General features: G+C 43.0%; 1 protein-coding gene and 1 long non-coding RNA gene across 5 annotated transcripts in view; both read left to right on the plus strand.

Moving 5' to 3' along the window:
• Positions 1-747: 747 nt before the first annotated feature.
• On the plus strand, positions 748-10,702 carry LOC140630137 (uncharacterized). Its single transcript, XR_012027922.1, has 4 exons — positions 748-1,220; positions 2,968-3,146; positions 7,068-7,189; positions 10,359-10,702. It is a non-coding gene; the product is annotated as an uncharacterized lncRNA (long non-coding RNA).
• Positions 10,703-12,367: 1,665 nt separating this feature from the next.
• RERE (arginine-glutamic acid dipeptide repeats) overlaps positions 12,368-18,905 on the plus strand; it is a 408,653-nt gene continuing 402,115 nt past the window's right edge. For 2 of the 4 annotated variants that reach the window (XM_072819771.1, XM_072819779.1), the window contains exon 1: positions 12,368-12,910. The gene's annotated coding sequence lies outside the window, so the exon portion shown is untranslated. The remainder of the gene's footprint in view (positions 12,911-18,905) is intronic. The other 2 variants (XM_072819773.1, XM_072819780.1) reach the window with 1 other exon arrangement.

Here is an 18,905-nt window from a genome sequence, read left to right on the forward strand (position 1 = left end):
GGGAGAGAGGAGAAGGGAGGGGCAGAGGAAAAGAGAGAGAGAGAATCTTAGCAGGCTTCATACCCAGCATGAGCCCAATGCCGGGCTTAATCTCACAACCCTGAGATCATGACCTGAGCCAAAAGCAACCGTGCTGACTGAGCCACCCAGGTGCCCCAAGTGTCCAGCTCTTGATCTTGGCTCACGTCTTGATTTGAGCTCAGGTCTTGATCTCAGGGTCGGGAGTTCAGGCCTCTCCCACACCCCAAAAAAGGGAAGCGATGACACCAGAGTCTTTTGAAGGCAGATGAAAATTTTTTCTCCACATTAAACAGGTTTACATTTCAAAGAGTTGTTCCTAAATCTTAAACCCCTTTCAGTTCAGCTTTGAGACTATGGGATCCTATGGAAAGCAAATGCAACCTTTGTTTACCGAGTAAAGGGCAGTTGTCATTTCTCTACTGTTGCTAGCTTTACTCTGCTGCTGAAAAAAAAAAAATCCAAGAGAGTGCCAGGGATTTGTCTTATAAAGCACAGTAGAAGGGGCGCTTGGTTGGGTCAGTTGGAAGAACATGTGACTCTTGATCTTGGGGTCATGAGTTTAAGCCCCATGTTGGATATAGAGCTTACTTTAAAAAAAAAGTATGGTAGAGAAAGAGAAAGTGGCTTTTTGTAATATTATGAGGATATTTGGCTATTATTTTTCTTTTAAAAAATATTTTATTTTTAAGTAATCTTCATACCCAATGTGGGTATACAAACCCAAAATCAAGAGTTACATGATCCACTGACTGAGCCAGGCAGCCGCCCCAGCTAGTATTTTTCTTAAAAATTTAAAAAAACTTTTTCTTAACAAGCTAAGTATAGGACATAATAGACAAATAGATTTTTAAAAATATTTTATTTATTTATTCATGAGAGACAGAAAAATGATGTAGCAGAGAGATTGGAGAAGGCTGAGTAATATTCATGAGTATGGGAAGGAAAGGGTCAAAGCAGAGGGCTGGGCTTCCATAGGACCCTTGGTGATTCATCTGTAATAGCAGGCAGGAAGCCAGAGGCTGGGTTCAGAAATGGATAGATAGATGTGGGGAGTGGGCAGTCTGTGGACTTTCTCTGCTCATTACGTCAATAATCACGGTGACCTCGGAAAGAAGGGAGGAGGTGTTGGAGGTTTGAGGAGGGAGGAATGGATGTGAGATTATTGGCTGGAGCACTGCGGGAGAAATGAACCTGGGTAAGTATCCTATGATTGCCAAGGGCATTAAAAGTCCACTTGAGGTTTGTGGTCATGGATTTAAAATAAAATCAGGCAGTGTGATGCCAAAAGAGTTTGGCTGGGCAGGTGGAGATGTACTCAACATCTCCAGCATGGAGATGGAATTATTATAGGCAGCATGTTGGAATTATCACCAGGATTGTGGTTTAACTCGGAGAATATTAGGAAGGGAGAGGACAAGCTTCTGAGCTTCTGTGTGCAAGGCAGAGGGTACAGTGCTTGATCATAGAATGTAAACAGATACGGAGGAGAGAGGTCATCGAGTCACTGGGGATATTGTATTAGGACTGACTCAGATTTGTTTTAAGAAGACAAGAATCTGACTTCTCAAACACAGATATACACCACATGTATGTATGGTCCAATCATAGGTTCTCAGAAAATCCTTAAGATTAAAACAATGCCGGGATGCCTGGGTGGCTCAGTGGTGGAGGGTCTGCCTTTGGCTCAGGGCATGATCCCAGGATCCTGGATGAGACCCAAATTGGGCTCCCTGTGGGGGGCCTGCTTTTCCCTCTGACCGTGTCTCTGCCTTTCTCTCTCTGTGTCTCTTCTGAATAAATAAATAAATCTTAAAAAAAAAAGAAATGCTTCTTTCTTTCTTTTTTTTGAAGTGCTTATTTCTTAAAAAAAATTAAAACAATGCCTGTAGCTTTGTCTACTTCATATTGGTCTAGTTTAATCTGCATTAACATTAATTAACATAAACATTATAGGACAAATAACTTGTTTTTTATTTTTAATTTTAAATTTTTTTATTATTTGAGAGAGAGAAAGAGCAGAGCGTGCGAGAACAGGAGTGGGGGCGTAGGGGCAGAGGGAGAGGGAGAAGCAGACTCCCCACCAAGCAGAGAGCCTGATGGAAGGCTCGATCCCAGGACCCTATGATCATGACTTGAACTGAAGGCAGATACTTAACCTATTGAGCCACCCAGGAGACCCTAAATAAATTATTTTAAATTAGCTCACAAAAAATGATTTGATAACATTTCAGTGACTTTAAGTAGTTTATTTTCCCCAAATCCAATGATCAACTTCATTCAAAAGTTTTCAAAGATTGGGACGTGGGAATCCCTGGGTGGCTCAGCGGTTTAGCACCTGCCTTTGACCCAGGGCGCAATCCTGGAGTCCCGGGATTGAGTCCTGCTTCGGGCTCTTGGCATGGAGCCTGCTTCTCCCTCCTCCTGTGTCTCTGCCTCTCTCTCTCTCTCTCTCTTTTCTCTCTATGTCTATCATAAATAAATAAATAAATAAATAAATAAATAAATAAATAAATAAATCTTTAAAAAAAAACAAAAAAACAAAACAAAACAAAAAAAAACAAAGATTGGGATGCCTGGTGGCTCAGCGGTTAAGCATCTTCCTTCAGCCCGGGGTGTGATCCTGGAGTCCCGGGATCGAGTCCCATGTCGGGCTCCCTGCACGGAGCCTGCTTCTCCCTCTGCCTCTCTCTCTCTGTGTCTCTCATGAATAAATAAATAGAATCTTAAAAAAAAAAAAAAGTTTTCAAAGATTTATACCTGACAATGGTCAATGCCGAAGCTTACATCTGCTAGATACTCACATTGGCTATAACTGAACTGAGTCTTATATTGAGTTAAGCAGCATCCACAGTCAACCCTGAGGGCTTTACATGCATTCTTTAAATCCCCACCACACCCCTTCTTTGTGATTCAACAAATCAGCATCTCCTTAATTCTTTCTGGAAGCCCAGTGAGACTTTTCAATGAGCACATGTGGTTGGAAATCGGATGTTGGGTTTAGATCTTATCCAGAATAAGAATCTCCATGCTGGTGTGGAGCTGATCTCACGACCCTGAGATCATGACTGGAGCCGAAAACAAGAGTGAGACACCCATTCGACTGTGCCACCCAGGCACCCCTAAAGGTAACTATTTTATTTTTTCAAAAAATATTTTATTTATTTATTCATGAGAGACACAGAGAGAGAGGCAGAGACACAGGCAGAGGGAGGAGAAGCAGACTCCATGCAGGAGCCTGATGCGGAACTCGATCCCAGAACTCCAGGAGGTCCTGAGCTAAAGGCAGACGCTCAACCACTGAGCCACCCAGGCATCCCTAAAGGTAACTATTTTAAAATGTATTGAACTATTTAGAAGCTGAAGTTCGGTTTTACTCAATTGTAAATTTTTTTGACACAAGCCATTCCAAAGGACACCATCCATGTCAGGCACATCAAGGATACTGCCAACACCAGGGCCTGTTTAAGGGGCAGCTGCTCTGCCAGAGTTCCCGAGGAAGCAGCAGCCCTGAGCCTTGGTGCTTTGCACCACATTGCAAGGGACATCCTTCACTGCTTGCTGCTACTACATGCAACCACAGGGCGCCAGGGACCAGGTCAGGGCTGGGCCTCAGTGGAATGAACTGGGCCACATAGGTTTGCCTATCTCAGGAATTTTATTTATCTTTTGTTTAAAAAAATATTTTATTTATTTATTCATGAGAATACACAGAGAGGAGAGAGAGAGGCAGAGACACAGGCAGAGAGAGAAGCAGGCTCCATGCAGGGAGCCGGATGTGGGACTCGATCTCAGGTCTCCAGGATCACACACTGGGCCAAAGGCAAGTGCTCAACCGCTGAGTCACCCAGGCGTCCCTATCTGTTTTTTAAAAAGATTTTATTTATTTATTCATGAGGTACACACAGAGAGAGAGGCAGAGACAAGGCAGAGGGAGAAGCAGGCTCTCTGCGGGGAGCGCCCTGGGGGACTCAATCGTGAAACTCCAGAATCATGACCTGAGCCAAAGGCAGATGCTCTACCACTGAGCCACCCAGGAGCCCTGTCTCAGGAATTTTAAGTAGGAAATAAGTCCTGAGGTGGCCAGCAGAAGCAGCTCTACCTGAGAAGCCACAAGCTACAGAAAAGCTAGAGAAGCCACTAAAGGCCACATGGGAGCCGACATGTCCACAGACATGGATTTGCTGAGATTATGAGAAAGCAGACACTCTGGAGAGAAAAGGAGGTACACGGTGAAGGTTGAGGAAGCCAGCATGTGGGAGAGAGAAGGAAGGGGAGGCAGTGATGATGTCCTGGGGCCCCAACCTTCCTGGGGCCCTGCTTCTTGTCTCATAGTTCCTGATGTCACTGGGTTCGGCTTTGCCTGGGCTCCTGTCTCTTGTTACTTGACATGCTGAGTCTCTGTGTCTTACAACACAAACAGCAGAGGTAAAATGCTCTTTATAAAAAAGTTAATAGACTTTTTCAGAGTAGTTTTAGGTTTACAGCAAACTGGGGATCCCTGGGTGGCGCAGCGGTTTAGCGCCTGCCTTTGGCCCAGGGCACGATCCTGGAGACCCGGGATCGAATCCCACGTCAGGCTCCCGGTGCATGGAGCCTGCTTCTGTCTCTGCCTCTCTCCCTCTCTCTCTCTCTCTGTGACTATCATAAATAAATAAAAATTAAAAAAAAACAAACAAACAAAATACAGCAAACTGAAGCAGGAAGTGTAGAGTTCCTATGTGCCCTTTCACCCCTACTCCAGTCTTCTTTTATTAACGACTTGTGTTAGTGTGGTCTATTTGTTTAATTGATGAACCAATATAGAAATATTATTTATTAACTAAAGTCCATTGTTTACAGTAGGATCCATTCACTCTGTGTTTTATAGATTCTGTTGGTTTTAGCAAATGTATCATGACATGTATCCACCCTTACAAAATCATACTGAATCATAGTGGAACTTTTGTGAAATAGTGAAAACTATTTTACTGTATAGTGAAAAATCCCCTGTATCCACCTATTCAGGCCTGTCTTTCCCTTATCCCTGGCAACCACTGATCTTTATATTTCCTATTCTAGGATGTCTTTTCCAGACATAGTTTTGCCTTTTCCAGAATGTCATATAGTTGGAAACACACAGTGACTTTTTTCGTATTGGTTTATTTCACTTAGTAATGCCTGTAAGGTTCCCTCATGCCTGTTTATGGCTTGATAGCTTAGTGCCTTTTAGTGCTGAATAATATTCCATTGAATGGATGCGACATAGCTTGTTTATCCATTCACTTATTGAAGGATATTTTGGATACTTTCAAGGTAAAATGCTCTTTTAAGATTTTTTAAAATATTATATTTATTTATTTATTCATGAGACACACACACACACACACACACACACACACACACACACACACACAGAGAGGCAGAGGGAGAAGCAGGCTCCATGCAGGGAGCCCAACGTGGGACTCAATCCCGGGTCTCCAGGATCACACCCTGGGCTAAAGGCGGCGCTAAACCGCTGAGCCACCCGGGCTGCCCCTCTTTTAAGATTAAAGAAAGGGGGGATCCCTGGGTGGCTCAGCGGTTTAGTGCCTATCTTCAGCCCAGGGCGTGATCCTGGAGACCCGGGATTGAGTGCCGCACTGGGCTCCCTGCATGGAGTTGGCTTCTCCCTCTGCCTGTGTCTCTGCCTCTCTCTCTGTATCTCTCATGAATTAAAAAAAAAAAAAATCTTAAAAAAAAGAAAGATTAAAGAGAGTAATTATTCTGGAAGTTGGAGTATTTGAGGAGACATTTGGGATTGAAATTTGAAATTAAGAGGTCGTAAGTGTTGAATGAAAAGGAGGAGGCATTTAACTGAGTGCCCCAGACATGTCCAACATAGACACTGGAGCTTGGATGGCAGAGGGTGAATTTTGTTGTTTCCTCTGGTTTACAGAGTTACTTGCCCATTTGCTCTGTTTGTAAACAAATGCATTTTGGTGACAAATAGCACCTGCTTCATCAATGTTGAAGATTAAATTCTGGGGGTGCCTGGTGGCTCAGTCCATTGTGTCTGACTCTTGATTTCAGCTCAAGTCATGGTCTTGGGGTGTTGGGATCGGGTCCTGTGTCAGGCTCCATGCTTAGCGTGGTGTCTGCTTGTCCCTCTCCCTATGCTCTTTGTCTCACTCACACTCTCTTTCAAATAAATAAATAAAATATTTAAAAAGGTTAAATTCTGGATTCCCAAATAAAATGTTAGAATCTGATATTTATTTCCTATGGACTCTCCCTTCTGAGGGCCCCTTTGTGATTAAGTCCAGTCGTCTTTGTTCACCATTGAGACAAAATAGGGCTTGTGGATAATTTTTAACTCCCCATTACTATGCCCTTATTCTTGCTAGAAAAATATCTTTCCTCCAAGGTAAATCTAAGTAATTTACCAAAGATGCGGAGGAAATGTTTATCTTGAAATGCAGCTTCCCCCAGGGTGGAATTTGCTGGCTCTCCGGCTCGCTCGGTTAACAGTGGACAGCTGTTTATAACAGGAACTGTGGACTAGCACGTCTCAGTGAGATGGCAGGCAGACAAAGGAGGACTGCGAACGATCAAACTTGGAATTGGGCCAAGACAATGAAAATCAGCATCTCCTCCCTTTAATTCTTTCACGAAGCCTCGTGAGACTTTTCAATGACCGCATGTGGTCTGAAGTCAGATGTTGGGTTTAGATCTTATCCCAAAGGCACCCAAGGTCCCCGGATAGCATGCTGTGGCATTGGCTGGCTAAGTGTGAAGCAGAGAAGAGCATCACTCTGCTGGATCTGATGTGGTTCAGTGGAGCAGGGTCTCCTAGAGATTTGTCTATAGGTGTGTTGGTATACAGACCCACTTTACTTTGGTTGAAAGAAAATTCATCTGAGCCTGGAGTTGAATGGAGAACCAATTTAATTGTTATCTACAATCAGTCACGTCCACACAAAGGAAAAGGGCTATGAGTTTTGGGAAGCTGTTTCACTTTCGTACATGTCTGGATGCATGACATGCACCTCCTGCAATAGGTGCCATCATCACCCATTTCTCTGTTTCAGTTCAGTACAGGGACTTTCAAAGGCTGCCAGGGGTTACTCACTTGGCCTGAGGGAAAAGACTGGAGAACAAATTTGATTTACAACAAACTATGAAGCGAAACCCCATTGTGGGTAAACCCAAGGTGAGTGCTGAGTGTCCCAGACACCCCACAATGGGGAGCAGTCAGCTCTGCTCTTGCTCAACCTGAAAAAGTGCAATGTGAGGTTGCTGAAGCTCATATTGGCTGGCATTTGCACTGCAGAAACTTGGAAGGCAGTTTCAAAGAAAATGCGTAGAAACAAGCTTCAGTCTGTTACCAGGCTTGATAAAACACCCCAGTTTTGCTGAAGGCATTTTAGAGGAAAATAATTTACTAGTTCTAAAGCTCAGGTACTTCTGGTGAATTATGAGGGCTACCTACTAGTCACATGTTCAAAGAACTTGAATTCTTTTTTTTAATTATAAAAATTATACATGCTTGATATGAAGAGAAAAAATCAAACAGAACAGAGTAGAATGATATCAAAAGTCTTTCTCCTGTTCCCTCCTTATTCTTCATTCCATGCCCAGTGGACCCACTCTAAATGTTTTCCTGGTGAATATGTTTTTAGACATCTTTGAAGCATACATACATACATTTGTCCTTCTAAAAATACAAATAGGGGCCGACTGGCTGGCTCACTGGGTAGAGCCTGTGACTCTTGATCTGGGGGTTCTGAGTTCAAGCTCCGGGGTGGGCATGGAGCCTACTTAAAACTCAAATAGAATTATACTTTGGGGGGCACCTTGGGTGGCTCAGTAGTTGAGCATCTGCTTTCGGCTCAGGTCATGATTCCGGGGTCCTGGGGTCAAGTCCCGCACTGGGCTCCTTGTGGGAAGCCTGTTTTTTCCTCTACCTGTGTCTCTGCCTCTCTCTGCATCTCTCATGAATAAATAAATAAAATCTTAAAAAAAGAATTATACTTTGGATAATTGTTCTGTGACTTGCTTTGTTCTTTTAACTCTGAATCCTGATTATCATTCTATATCAATTCAGATTTATCTAATCCCCCCCTTTTTTTTAAGATTTTACTTATTTTTTCATTACAGAGCGAGAGAGAGGCAGAGACACAGGCAGAGGGAGAAGCAGGCTCCATGCAGGGAGCCCAATGTGGGACTTGATCCCAGCACCCTGGGATCATGCCCTGGGCCAAATGCAGATGCTCAACCGCTGAGCCACCCAGGGATCCCTCTAATCCTTTTTGAAAGCTATAAAGTATTCCATTGTATGTTTGTACTATGATTTATTTAAATACTCTGTTGATGGATGTTTAGATTTTTCTGGATTTTCACTATCATAAATAACGTTGCTTTTATATATGTTTGTATATGTTTTTGTACATTTATGCAAGATTATTTGTAGAATGGCTTTCTAGAAGTGGAGTTTTTGGGTCAAAGGGTATGGATATCTAAACTTTCCATAGGTGGTTGCCAAATTGTGTTCTAAAAAAGGGACTGATTACATTACAGAGTACTTATTTTCCCACATCCCCATTGACAGTGGGTATTATGAAGTTAAAAATTTTCCCTAATGTGAGACATGATTTTAACTTGCATTTATTTTATTATGATTGAATCATGTTTACTGAACACATTTCTCTGTGAATTTGTTCCTATATTTTGTCCATTCTTCTGATTTTTTTTCTTACAAATCTGTAAGAACTCTTTGTATTAAAGAAGTTAATACTTTAGGGGTGCCTGGCTGGCTCAGTTAGTAGAGCATGCAACTCTTGATTTTGAGGTTGTGAAGTTAAGCCCTATGTTAGGTGTAGAGATTACTTAAAAATAAAATCTTAAAAAAAAAAAGAAAGAAGGAAGTTAGTACTTTATTATGGGTGTTGAAAATATTTTTCCTCCATTTGTTTGTTTCTTGCATTGTTTTTGTGTGTGTGTGTGTGCCTTATAGAGATGTAAAATATACATAGATAAAATTTATTGGTGTTTTTCCTTTATGGCTTCTGGGTTTCCGGTCATGCTTAAAAAAAAAACTTCTTCAATCCATGATTTGAAAAAATTTTAGTATTCCTCTCATTACTTTCATTAAAAAAATCATAAAATATCTGACCTCTATGTGGGTTACAGAGGACAGTAATAAAATAAACTTCTAAACTTAACCTAACAAATAGTGGTTCAGTGGCTCTTACAAGGACCTGTAGGCCACAGTAAAGTCTCTGTAACTTTTTTTTTTTTTTTAAGATTTATTTATTATTTGAGAAAGAGAGAGAGAAAACAAGCACAGAGGAAGGGGCCTAGGGAGAGGGAGAAAGAGAGATTTTTTTTTTTTTAAGATTTTATTTATCTATTCATGAGAGACCCAGAGAGAGACGGAGACACAGGCAGAGGGAGAAGCAGGCTCCCTGCAGAGAGCCTAATGTGGGACTTGATCCGAGGACTCCAGGATCAGGACCCAAGCCAAAGGCAGATAGATGCTCAACCACTGAGCCACCCAGGTGCCCAGAAAGAGAATCTTAAGCAGGCTTCACATCCAGCATGGAGCTTGATCTCATGACCATGAGATCATGACCTGTGCTGAAATCAAGTGTTGGATGCTTAACCAACTAAACCACCCAGGTACCCCTAAAAAATTTTTTTCCTGTATTTTGTTTTGTTTTCTTGTATAGATATCTAGTTGTCCCAATGTCATTTATTAAAGAATCCCTCTTTCTCCTGGCTTTTTTTAGATAATGGTATTACATCTCTGATATGACCTCTGTATTCAGAATGAAATCACTTCTACCTGTAGTAAGACACATAAAATAACAAACAAAAGTCCTTCTTGATCTTTCCAAATTCAGTAACTAAATCCCCACTTTCTAAAGCTTGCTGAAAAAAGAATAAGGAAATTCTTTCTAATTTCATAGTGGGAAAAAAAACCCACTAGATATTTGACCCCTTTCACCTTGACCAAGCTATTTAACTTCTCCAAGCCCGTTTCTTGACCTCTACAATGGAGATAATAATACACCTCATGGGTTGTTGTCAGGACTAAGTGGACCAAGGAGCACTACATGCTTTGCATGGCGCTAGGGACGTAAAAAGCTTTCAGTCCGTCGTTTAATAGTTGTCTTTATTAAGATGTATTGTTATTACATTATCAGCCTCTCAGGAAGGCTGTTCTCTCCAGCTTTATGGCTGAACGATAAGTCTTGCATGGGATTGTTGTAGTTAAAGAGATCTAGTTTGCCAATTATATGGTGCAATACCGTAATATTATGCTTCATAACAATGTAAGATCTTGAAACTTCTAAATCTATGTATTTTTTTTTTTAAAGGAGGCTCTATGCCCAACCTGGGGCTTGAACTCACAACCCGGAGATCAAAAGTCACATGCTCTTCCACCTGAACCATCCAGGAACCCTTAAATCTACTTTTTTTTTTTTTTTTTTAAGAGAGGGAGGGGAGGAGAGGGAAAAGTGGAAGGAGAAAAAGAATGTCAAGCAGACTGCCTGCTAAGTGCAGTGGCCCATTTTGGGGCTCGATCCCACAACCCTGAGATCATGACCCAAGCTGAAATCAAGAGCTTGGGACGTTCAACTGACTGAGTTGAATCTACATTTTTATAAACTAATGAAAGTGATGGCAAGCCCTAATACTACAATAAATGTGGCTAACTGATCTTGAGAGCTTTTCTCCTCCCTGCTGAATGGTGGTGTAGGGCATCTTCTGAAAAACTGTTGTCTATTGCCCACCACAGGGCTGAACCTTTATTAGAAAGGGTGTCCTTGTAAATGTAGATGGTGATGGACACTGAAGCCGTCTAATACACTTTACTATTTTCAAACTGAGGTCGAATAGTTCCATTCATATCTAGGATGTCCGGAGCCATTTATTATGTTGTAACTTTCAGTTCTCACATTATTAGATATGTAATGAGGTATTAACTACCTTTCCCATTTCATAGCTGAAGGAATTGCAGCAAGAGAGGGTTTTTCTTGCTGAAAGTTACTCAGAGAGGTTATGGCAAAGATCCGTTTTGTTTCTCAATCTATGGAGTCACAGCCCAATGATATCTGCTCAGTCCAAATTATTCTTAAAAGAAACTGCTGGATATGGAAATTATAATCTGGATATTCCAAAGAGAAAATTATCACTTTATTTGAAATAGATGAGCGAATTATTTTGCGCTGTGTTCTATCCCTTAATTATTCTATTATATACAGATCTGAACTCCTTCAGGGAGAGTGTATGGTATAAGGACACCAATAAGCATTTACAGTATATTAACAAACCAACAATAGGTTGATGATTCGCCCTGGATTCGTGCCAGGGTGTGTGAAAGAACTCAATAAGCATGATATGCATTTCAAAAACTGCTCGTCATAATTAAAATTTCCAAACCTCTCATTCCTATAAATTATATTAAACAAGAGTATGCGCATTTGGCCTGCCCCTCACTCCCCTTACAGCACCGCGGACCCTGTCATTACCAGCCTTACCAGAATACTAGGTTTCTCAAAAGAAAAAGGTGATCTATCTATCTTTCTTTCTTTCTTTCTTTCTTTCTTTCTTTCTTTCTTTTCTTTCTTTCTTTCTTTCTTTTCTTTCTTTCTTTCCTTTCTTTCTTTCCTTTCTTCTTTCTTTCTCTTTCTTTCTTTTCTTTCTTTCTTTCTTTTTTTTTTTTAATTTTTCCAACTTAAGGCATAGAGTTGTGCACACTGCTCTCTCCCTAATACCCTCTGCGGCTCCCTAATACCCTTCTTTATTCCTTGATGAGACTTTCCGGGCTTTGCCTCTTTATTATATTCTTTTTCAAAGAAGCAACGCGACCTGCGAATTTCGTTTTTCCTTTTCTTAATTAATCTTCTGAAATCAGAATTTCGGAAGAGTCCTGCAGCGAATCGCTGGAGCCCACTCCGAGTCCCCCTCCCCCTTCCTCCCCCCTCCTCCCCCTCCTCCCCCCGCCCCCCTTCCCAGGGACACGAGTCCGCGTCCGAAGTGGCTGCGACGGCAAATTGTGACCCCGGCCCGCGGCGCCGCTGGGACCCGCACAAAGACGCGCCGCGGTCGGGGGCCGAGCCCACCGCCAGCCGCCGCCCGGAGCGCGCGCTCGAGCCCGGGCCGCCGCCGCGTCGGTACAGACCAGCCTCTCCCCTCCTCTCCTGCTCTTTTTTATTAGAAAGAAAAAAAAAAAAAAAAAAAAAAAAAAAAAGAGGGAGAGAGAGGGAGAGAATGAGAGAGCGCAGGAAGCCCCGCCCCTTCGCCCGCCCTCCGCCTCCCATTGGCCCGGCCTCCGCGCGCGTCACGCCGGGACGCGCCAATGGCGAGGCGCGATACTGCGAGGTGGGCCGGGCCCGAGCGCGGAGTGGGCGGCGGGTCGGTGCAGCAGCCCCGCCGCGGCTCGGCCACCATCGCCGAGGCGCCGCTACTCCCACAGACGCTCGCGAGCCGCCCCCCGCGCTCCCAGCCTCCTCTTCCTCCCGCACGCCCCAGACGCTCGCCCGCCTCGGGTCTCGCCCCCGCCTCCGCTTCCCCGCCGCTCTTCCCCTCGCTCGCCTCCCACACTGTCTCTGTTTCTTTTCTCTCCTAGTTGAGGGGGGGAAAAATCAGCATCATCCTCAGGGAGCCCCTCGCCCTCAGGAACACAAAACCAGACATGATCCTGGGCTCCCGCTCCTGAAGGACTGGCCGAGCGAGCAGCAGGGAGGCTGGTGGAGACCGGCCCCGAGGTCACGGGAGGGAAGCCCCCGCAGCCCCCCGGCCCCGGCCCCGTCCCCGTGGCCGGCCCCTCGTCGGCCCGAGCCCAGCGGCCTCCCCGCCCCGTCCCCCACTTTCCCGGGAGCCGGACGAACACACCTCCATTGATGGTGTAGCGCATCCGGGGAAGGTAAGTCTCCAACTTGCCGGCGTGGGGCTGCTGCCGTCCCCCCGGCGCCTCGTCCTGGGCGCGGGCGCGGGCGCCGGCGCGGGGCGGCAGGGGGTCGGCGTGGGCGCCCCGGGTCCGCCGGGGGGGGGGGCGGCCAGCGAGCGGCGCGCGGCCGGGGGGCGGGGGGTGTCGGGAATAAAGGGCCGGGGACTTCCTGGGCCCTGTGCGGGCCAGGTAACTGTCCCACTCGCCTGCCGACCCCTGTTCTTTCTTTGCTGCTTATTCATGGTCTTGTTTGACTTGTCTGAGGGTTAAACTGTTTCATGTGACTAAATTATTGGCTGAAACTGGGGGTTGGGGTGGGGAGGCAGGAAGGGAAGTCAGGGACCCAGACTGTACATTTCTTGAATGTTTGTGGGTCTGGGGGTCTTGGTGGTGGTGGTGGTGGTGGTGGTGGTGGTGGAAAGGACTCTTTTGAAAGTATCATTTTCACATTAGGGAAAGATTCCCTCTTTGTGCTCTACATCTCCAGGTCTCTGTGTGGTTCCTAAATTATTACGAAAACCCCCAAATCATTTGCAGCAGAATAGGATTCTTACTACCATGTTTGCGTTCTGCTCTCTGAAAGAGAGAGTGGCTTCTATTTTTATTTTTATTGAAGGTTTTGAAAAGAAGAGAGGTAGTAGTTTGACATAAGATGTGTGTGTGTGTTGGAGGGGGGAGTATTGCAGGTTTCCTTTGAAAGTGGTTGCTTGAGAAGTTGTTGAAAGGAAAACAAAATGATTCATTGTCGAATTGTCATGTTCCTCTGCCTCTTTTCCAAGGTTTGCTTGCAATTTCTCTGGATTAGAGACTTCAGACATTGATTTAAGCAAAAAACGTGTCCTTGAGAAACTGGGTGCTTTAAATGTTTCAGTGTGTGTTGTTGCTATTTTAAGGGACATTTAGAAAGTAGTTTTGTATGAATCCCGAAATAGCTTTCCCCAAAGCAAATTTTTAAACGCAGAAAAGATAACTAGTAAAAGGGAAACTTCGTGGATTGCAAAACAAACATTTTGATGTCACACAAATTAATGCACCCTATGTTTAGATACGAAACTGTTTTGATAATTGCTTTCCGTTTAAAGAGAGACCTTTTTTTTGTCTGGTGTACACTGGTTTCTTTTAGTCTCAGTCTGTTGGGGGAGGGGAGAGAGGATGGATCTATACAATAATAAAATCATCTTTGGGTAGCTGTTTCCTTCCATGGATTTCCTTGCTGAGTTAATGCCACTGTAAATTATAAACCAGTTTTGATTTTGATGGCCTGGGTGGAAAGCTGGCTTCTAGCTCTCCCTGTTGTTGTTGAGGGTGAAGGGAAAAGAGGCAGAGGCAGACACACACACACACACACACACACACACACACAATACCAGGCTGAGGGCTCATTGTTCTTCCATACACACATTCATTCTCTCTCTCCCATATTTGGGACTAGGTTTGCACAGACAAACACAGCTCTTTTTTGGGAGAGAGGAGAGAGAAGATGGGGGGAAGGGTGGACGCTTTTCTTTTTCAGCTTTCTTTCACCCATCTCATGTCTGGCCTTTTTTTTTTTTTTTTTTTTCAACCTTAAAAGAGGCAGAAGAGTATACCGGAAACTAAAGGACACTCAAAAACCTGTTCAGAGACTCCTCTTCTCCACCTCCCTTCTTTCCTTTGCAGCCCTAGTTTCTGCTGCTCTTTTTTTGTGTGTATGTAAAGATAAAATCCCTCTTTATATGTCGTGGCCTTGTAGTCAGCTTTCCTATTCTTCATTGCCCCTGACTTTGTTGGGGACAGTGATTTGTTCAGTTGACTCTTATTGTAGTGAATGTGACCAGGGCCTTTTCTAGGTAGAAGTAGATCGTCTCAATTAAGATGAAAAAGATCGTGTTTGAGATTAATATTTAGTAAAGGATGTCTGTGTGTTTTGACATATTAGTGGTCTGATGGCTGATAATAGGTCTGCTGGCCATTGAGATGTCATTTTTTGTTTTGTTTTGTACACAGGGGCTATAAAGACAGATCTGATTTTCTCTTTTGGGGGCTGGTGTAGAGTCTTCGTTAAATACTGGACAGGGAATAGGCTGACCGATCCCACCTGGGTTAAACCCAGCTCTGGGCCAAGGATGGAGGTTGGTGTGAATACTGCGGGTTGCAGAATAGCACCTTCTACTGGTTAATTGCTTTGAAGGATCCTGATGAGGAGCATGGGGGAGGGGATTAACGGCCGAGGCCTAATGATTTTCTTTTGAACGCAGTTGTAGTGCCTTCCTGCAAATGCGACTTCCCTGAGCTGCTAATACACATGCCCTTTGACTGGCACAGATGCATTGAGGCTTTTTACGTTATTGGCTGTGTCTTGACATTAATGTGTTCTGTTGTCAGAAGTATTTACACATAGTGACTTCCAAGGACTCTTCTGAATCGATACTCTTCTTTTATGAGAAACATAGTTTGTCTTGAAATACTAAACAAAATGAAGGGATTTATTTGTGTTCTTGGTGTTGGAAACTGTACGTACACTAGCAGTCTTTAAAAAGTTTTCAGTATCATTAATAAAAAAGTCACATAGACTTACCCTATAGCAAAGAAAAATCCTAGCCCTTGGCTCAGGGGTTTTCTTCTGGGATTTCATGGGGATGGGGTGAGGTGGGTGGAAGAGGAACTCACTGAAATTGGCAGTTTTGCAGATGTAGTGGTGTTACGCTGCAGTAGTGTTGTTTTCAATTGTCACGTAAGTAAAATTAAGTTAGGACGATTTATTCTATGGATTAGATTAAAAAAAAAGAACAGCAGAGGCAAGAGAAAATGTGAAATGAATGTATACACAGATTAACACAGAAGGCCAAATTCCTGGTCAAAGGCTTCTAATCCAAGGTGTAGTTTCAGAGATAATCTACTTGATAAATGCCTGGAAGGTTTTTTATTATCAACACATCCTACCCCATCTCGATGTTTTAATGGAGTGAACTGTTGGAGAGGTTTGCAGAGGCAAAGGAGACTCAGCATAGAATAAACATCTTCTGTTCCAGACTGGCTACTCTAAGGAATGTGATTTCTGATTCACTTTTCTTTCAAAACTTAGAGTCTAACCCCTAGACTCTAAGGGTTGTGTACCTTTTACAATGAAATGTGAACAGTTCAAATGTATTATTTATTCAATGAAAATAGTGTCTGGTAATTTCAATCCAGTATATTCTCTGCCAGTGTTTTGTTGCAAGGTAACTAGAGTAGTTGAGAACTGGTTTACAACATAAAGATAATCCAAGTCAAGAAATAAAAGTACCAGTTACTTTTTCAACTTTGACTTAGTGGTCAGTCAAAACATTATTAAAAAGGACAGTAACCACTGCCAGGTCCTGCAACAATTAACGTGTACTTTTGAACAAAAATATGCCAGGTGCTGTAAAAACACACACGCACATACGTATATGACCTATGCCTTTCTAAAACCAGTGTATGTTGAATAATATTGTGGATTTAGTAAGCACCCATTACTGTTAAAGTTAGTTTTGAATCTTTAACATCTTGTTCAAATCCCAGTAATCAAAAAAACATTTAAGTAGTAAAATAAGTTGTATATACTGAGTTCTTCTGGGAATTCTGTGCTTTCCAACTAACTGCTTTTGGCAGCTTCTTTTGCAGTTGATTTAAAGGTTAAGATGGCAGAAAATTCAGATGTTTAGAGTCATTAGTGTAACATAGCTGTGAACTTCATTACATACACACAGACACACACACTCTGAAACAATACACTATTGTTTTACATAATCACTTTCTGATAACAATGCTGTGGCTGATCATAGAGTTTTTCAACAACTAGGAATTCCTCTTGAATCATGTTTATGTGATTGCTAATTATTAGTAGTATCTTAGTAGTTATTCCAAATTTGTAGCTTTGCTTGTTCTGTTAGTGTGATTTTGGTGAGCCTGTTGGCTTGTGCTTGATTTCTTGTCTAACAGTTCTAATATTTTTTAAAATAATGAAAAGAATGAGCATTTATGTGTTAGAAAATCGTTAAGATTGCTTAAGCCATTTTAATGAACATTTGACCACAAATTACTCAAACATGCTCAAATACTTAATATATTTACCAGAATGAGGTTTTGCTTGGAATTGTGATTTGTATGATTAACTTGTTGGTGTGCCAAGTGATGTAAGATATACCATGCGTCTGTATATTAGGTAACTAGGTCAGATAGGGGTGCTAATATAAACAGTTTTTTTGTAAAGTGACCTGTTTGTGTCAGCGTAAAATTATTTTCACTTAGTAAAATTTGCCATTGTATCAGCAACCATAAGCAATATGTTTAATTGTGAAATATTTCCTTATATGGTTATGTTACAAAATGATATGATCTCTAATTCATAGACCACTTGGTATTTGAGGAATCCTCACAGCCTATTTGTCTTGGGCTTTTGCATCAGAAGTTGAAGCTCCTGGCCATGCCCTGATTTAAAACTAGTTGTACATGTGATTTGCAAAGGTTTGGTTAGGCTTATTTGGTTGCAAGAATAGAAAGTCTTCCAAGTCATTTCACATATTGGAGAAAAGAAGAACAGAAATGGAAGCTTGGAGAGTCAGGCCTCACAGAAGAACAAGAACCCCAGATTCTGATTGGCCTCATGGATGCTAGAATATTGTTTGGGATAAAGATCCTGCCCAGCTTTAGTAACCAGATTACCTATCGCCTCCTCAGCGGGAAGAGTTTGTTGAGACATACCCTAGTGCCAGGGCTATGTATGGTTGTGCAGGCTGTGTATAGCATAAGGACACCACTCTAAAGGGTACAGTATTTATTTACATTGTGGGCCTGGACTAAGCCTGACCATGCAGCATCTGTAGACAGAGTCTTGGAGCAGCAGGGGAGAGCCTCTCATACAAAAACCTATTCTAGTACACATGGCCACACACATACTCAACAGAGCATGCATGTACACATTCATTGACACCTATACATGTTGGCCAGGTCCCAGAGGCCTGATTCCTACCGCCTTACTTTTGGGGATGGGGGGCAGGATAAGAGGACTAGTGGTGGCATTTAATGTATGTGGGGTGAATTAAGTTTGAGGGGAGGATTGTGAGCAGGTGAGAATGTGGGCATGTGTCTCATACATGAGCAGCTGCCTGGGGAGGCTCTGGAAACCTTTCCTTCCCTAGGCAAAACCTGTACTGTGGCTGTACTGGCTGTACTGAGGAGATGTAGCCATGCTACAACAATTTTGCTTGACTCCCAATGAGAAGCAAAGACTCTGGCCACTGTTAAAAAGATGTTTGATATATGAAGACATTATTGACGTGAATTTAAATTGGATGACCCTTATTAAACCCAGTGCTAGTGTTCCCCTGCCCTTCATTCCTCTTTCCCTCTCTTCTCCTTCCTTTCTCTGTGGGTCACTGAAGTGACTGAAGGGGTATCATCAGTTTGTGGTCCTGTTCCTTCTGGTTGGATCACCATGTAAAGTTGTTCAGATTAGTTAGTAAAATACTAAGTTAATTTTTTTAAAGATTTTATTTATTGGGATCCCTGGGTGGCGCAGCGGTTTGGCGCCTGCCTTTGGCCCAGGGCGCGATCCTGGAGATCCGGGATCGAATCCCACGTCGGGCTCCCGGTGCATGGAGCCTGCTTCTCCCTCTGCCTGTGTCTCTGCCTCTCTCTCTCTCTGTAACTATCATAAATAAATAAAAATTAAAAAAAAAAAGATTTTATTTATTTATTCATGAGAGATGCAGGCAGAGACACGGGCAGAAGGAGAAGCAGGCTCCATGCAGGGAGCCTGATATGGGACTTGATCCCGGGATTCCAGGATCATGCCCTGGAGGGAGGTGCTCAACCACTGAGCCACCCAGGCGTCCCTAACTTAAATTTTTTTTGCTGAAGGAAAGTATTGTTCTGCACAAGACACTAAGCTAGGACTGGCCCACCTAATCCTCTGCTATTCACTCAGCTGTTTTATCTCCTGTTTCTTTGTGTCTTTATGCCTCTGCTT

Source organism: Canis lupus, chromosome 3, assembly GCF_048164855.1.
Source record: "Canis lupus baileyi chromosome 3, mCanLup2.hap1, whole genome shotgun sequence".
NCBI lineage: Eukaryota > Metazoa > Chordata > Mammalia > Carnivora > Canidae > Canis > Canis lupus.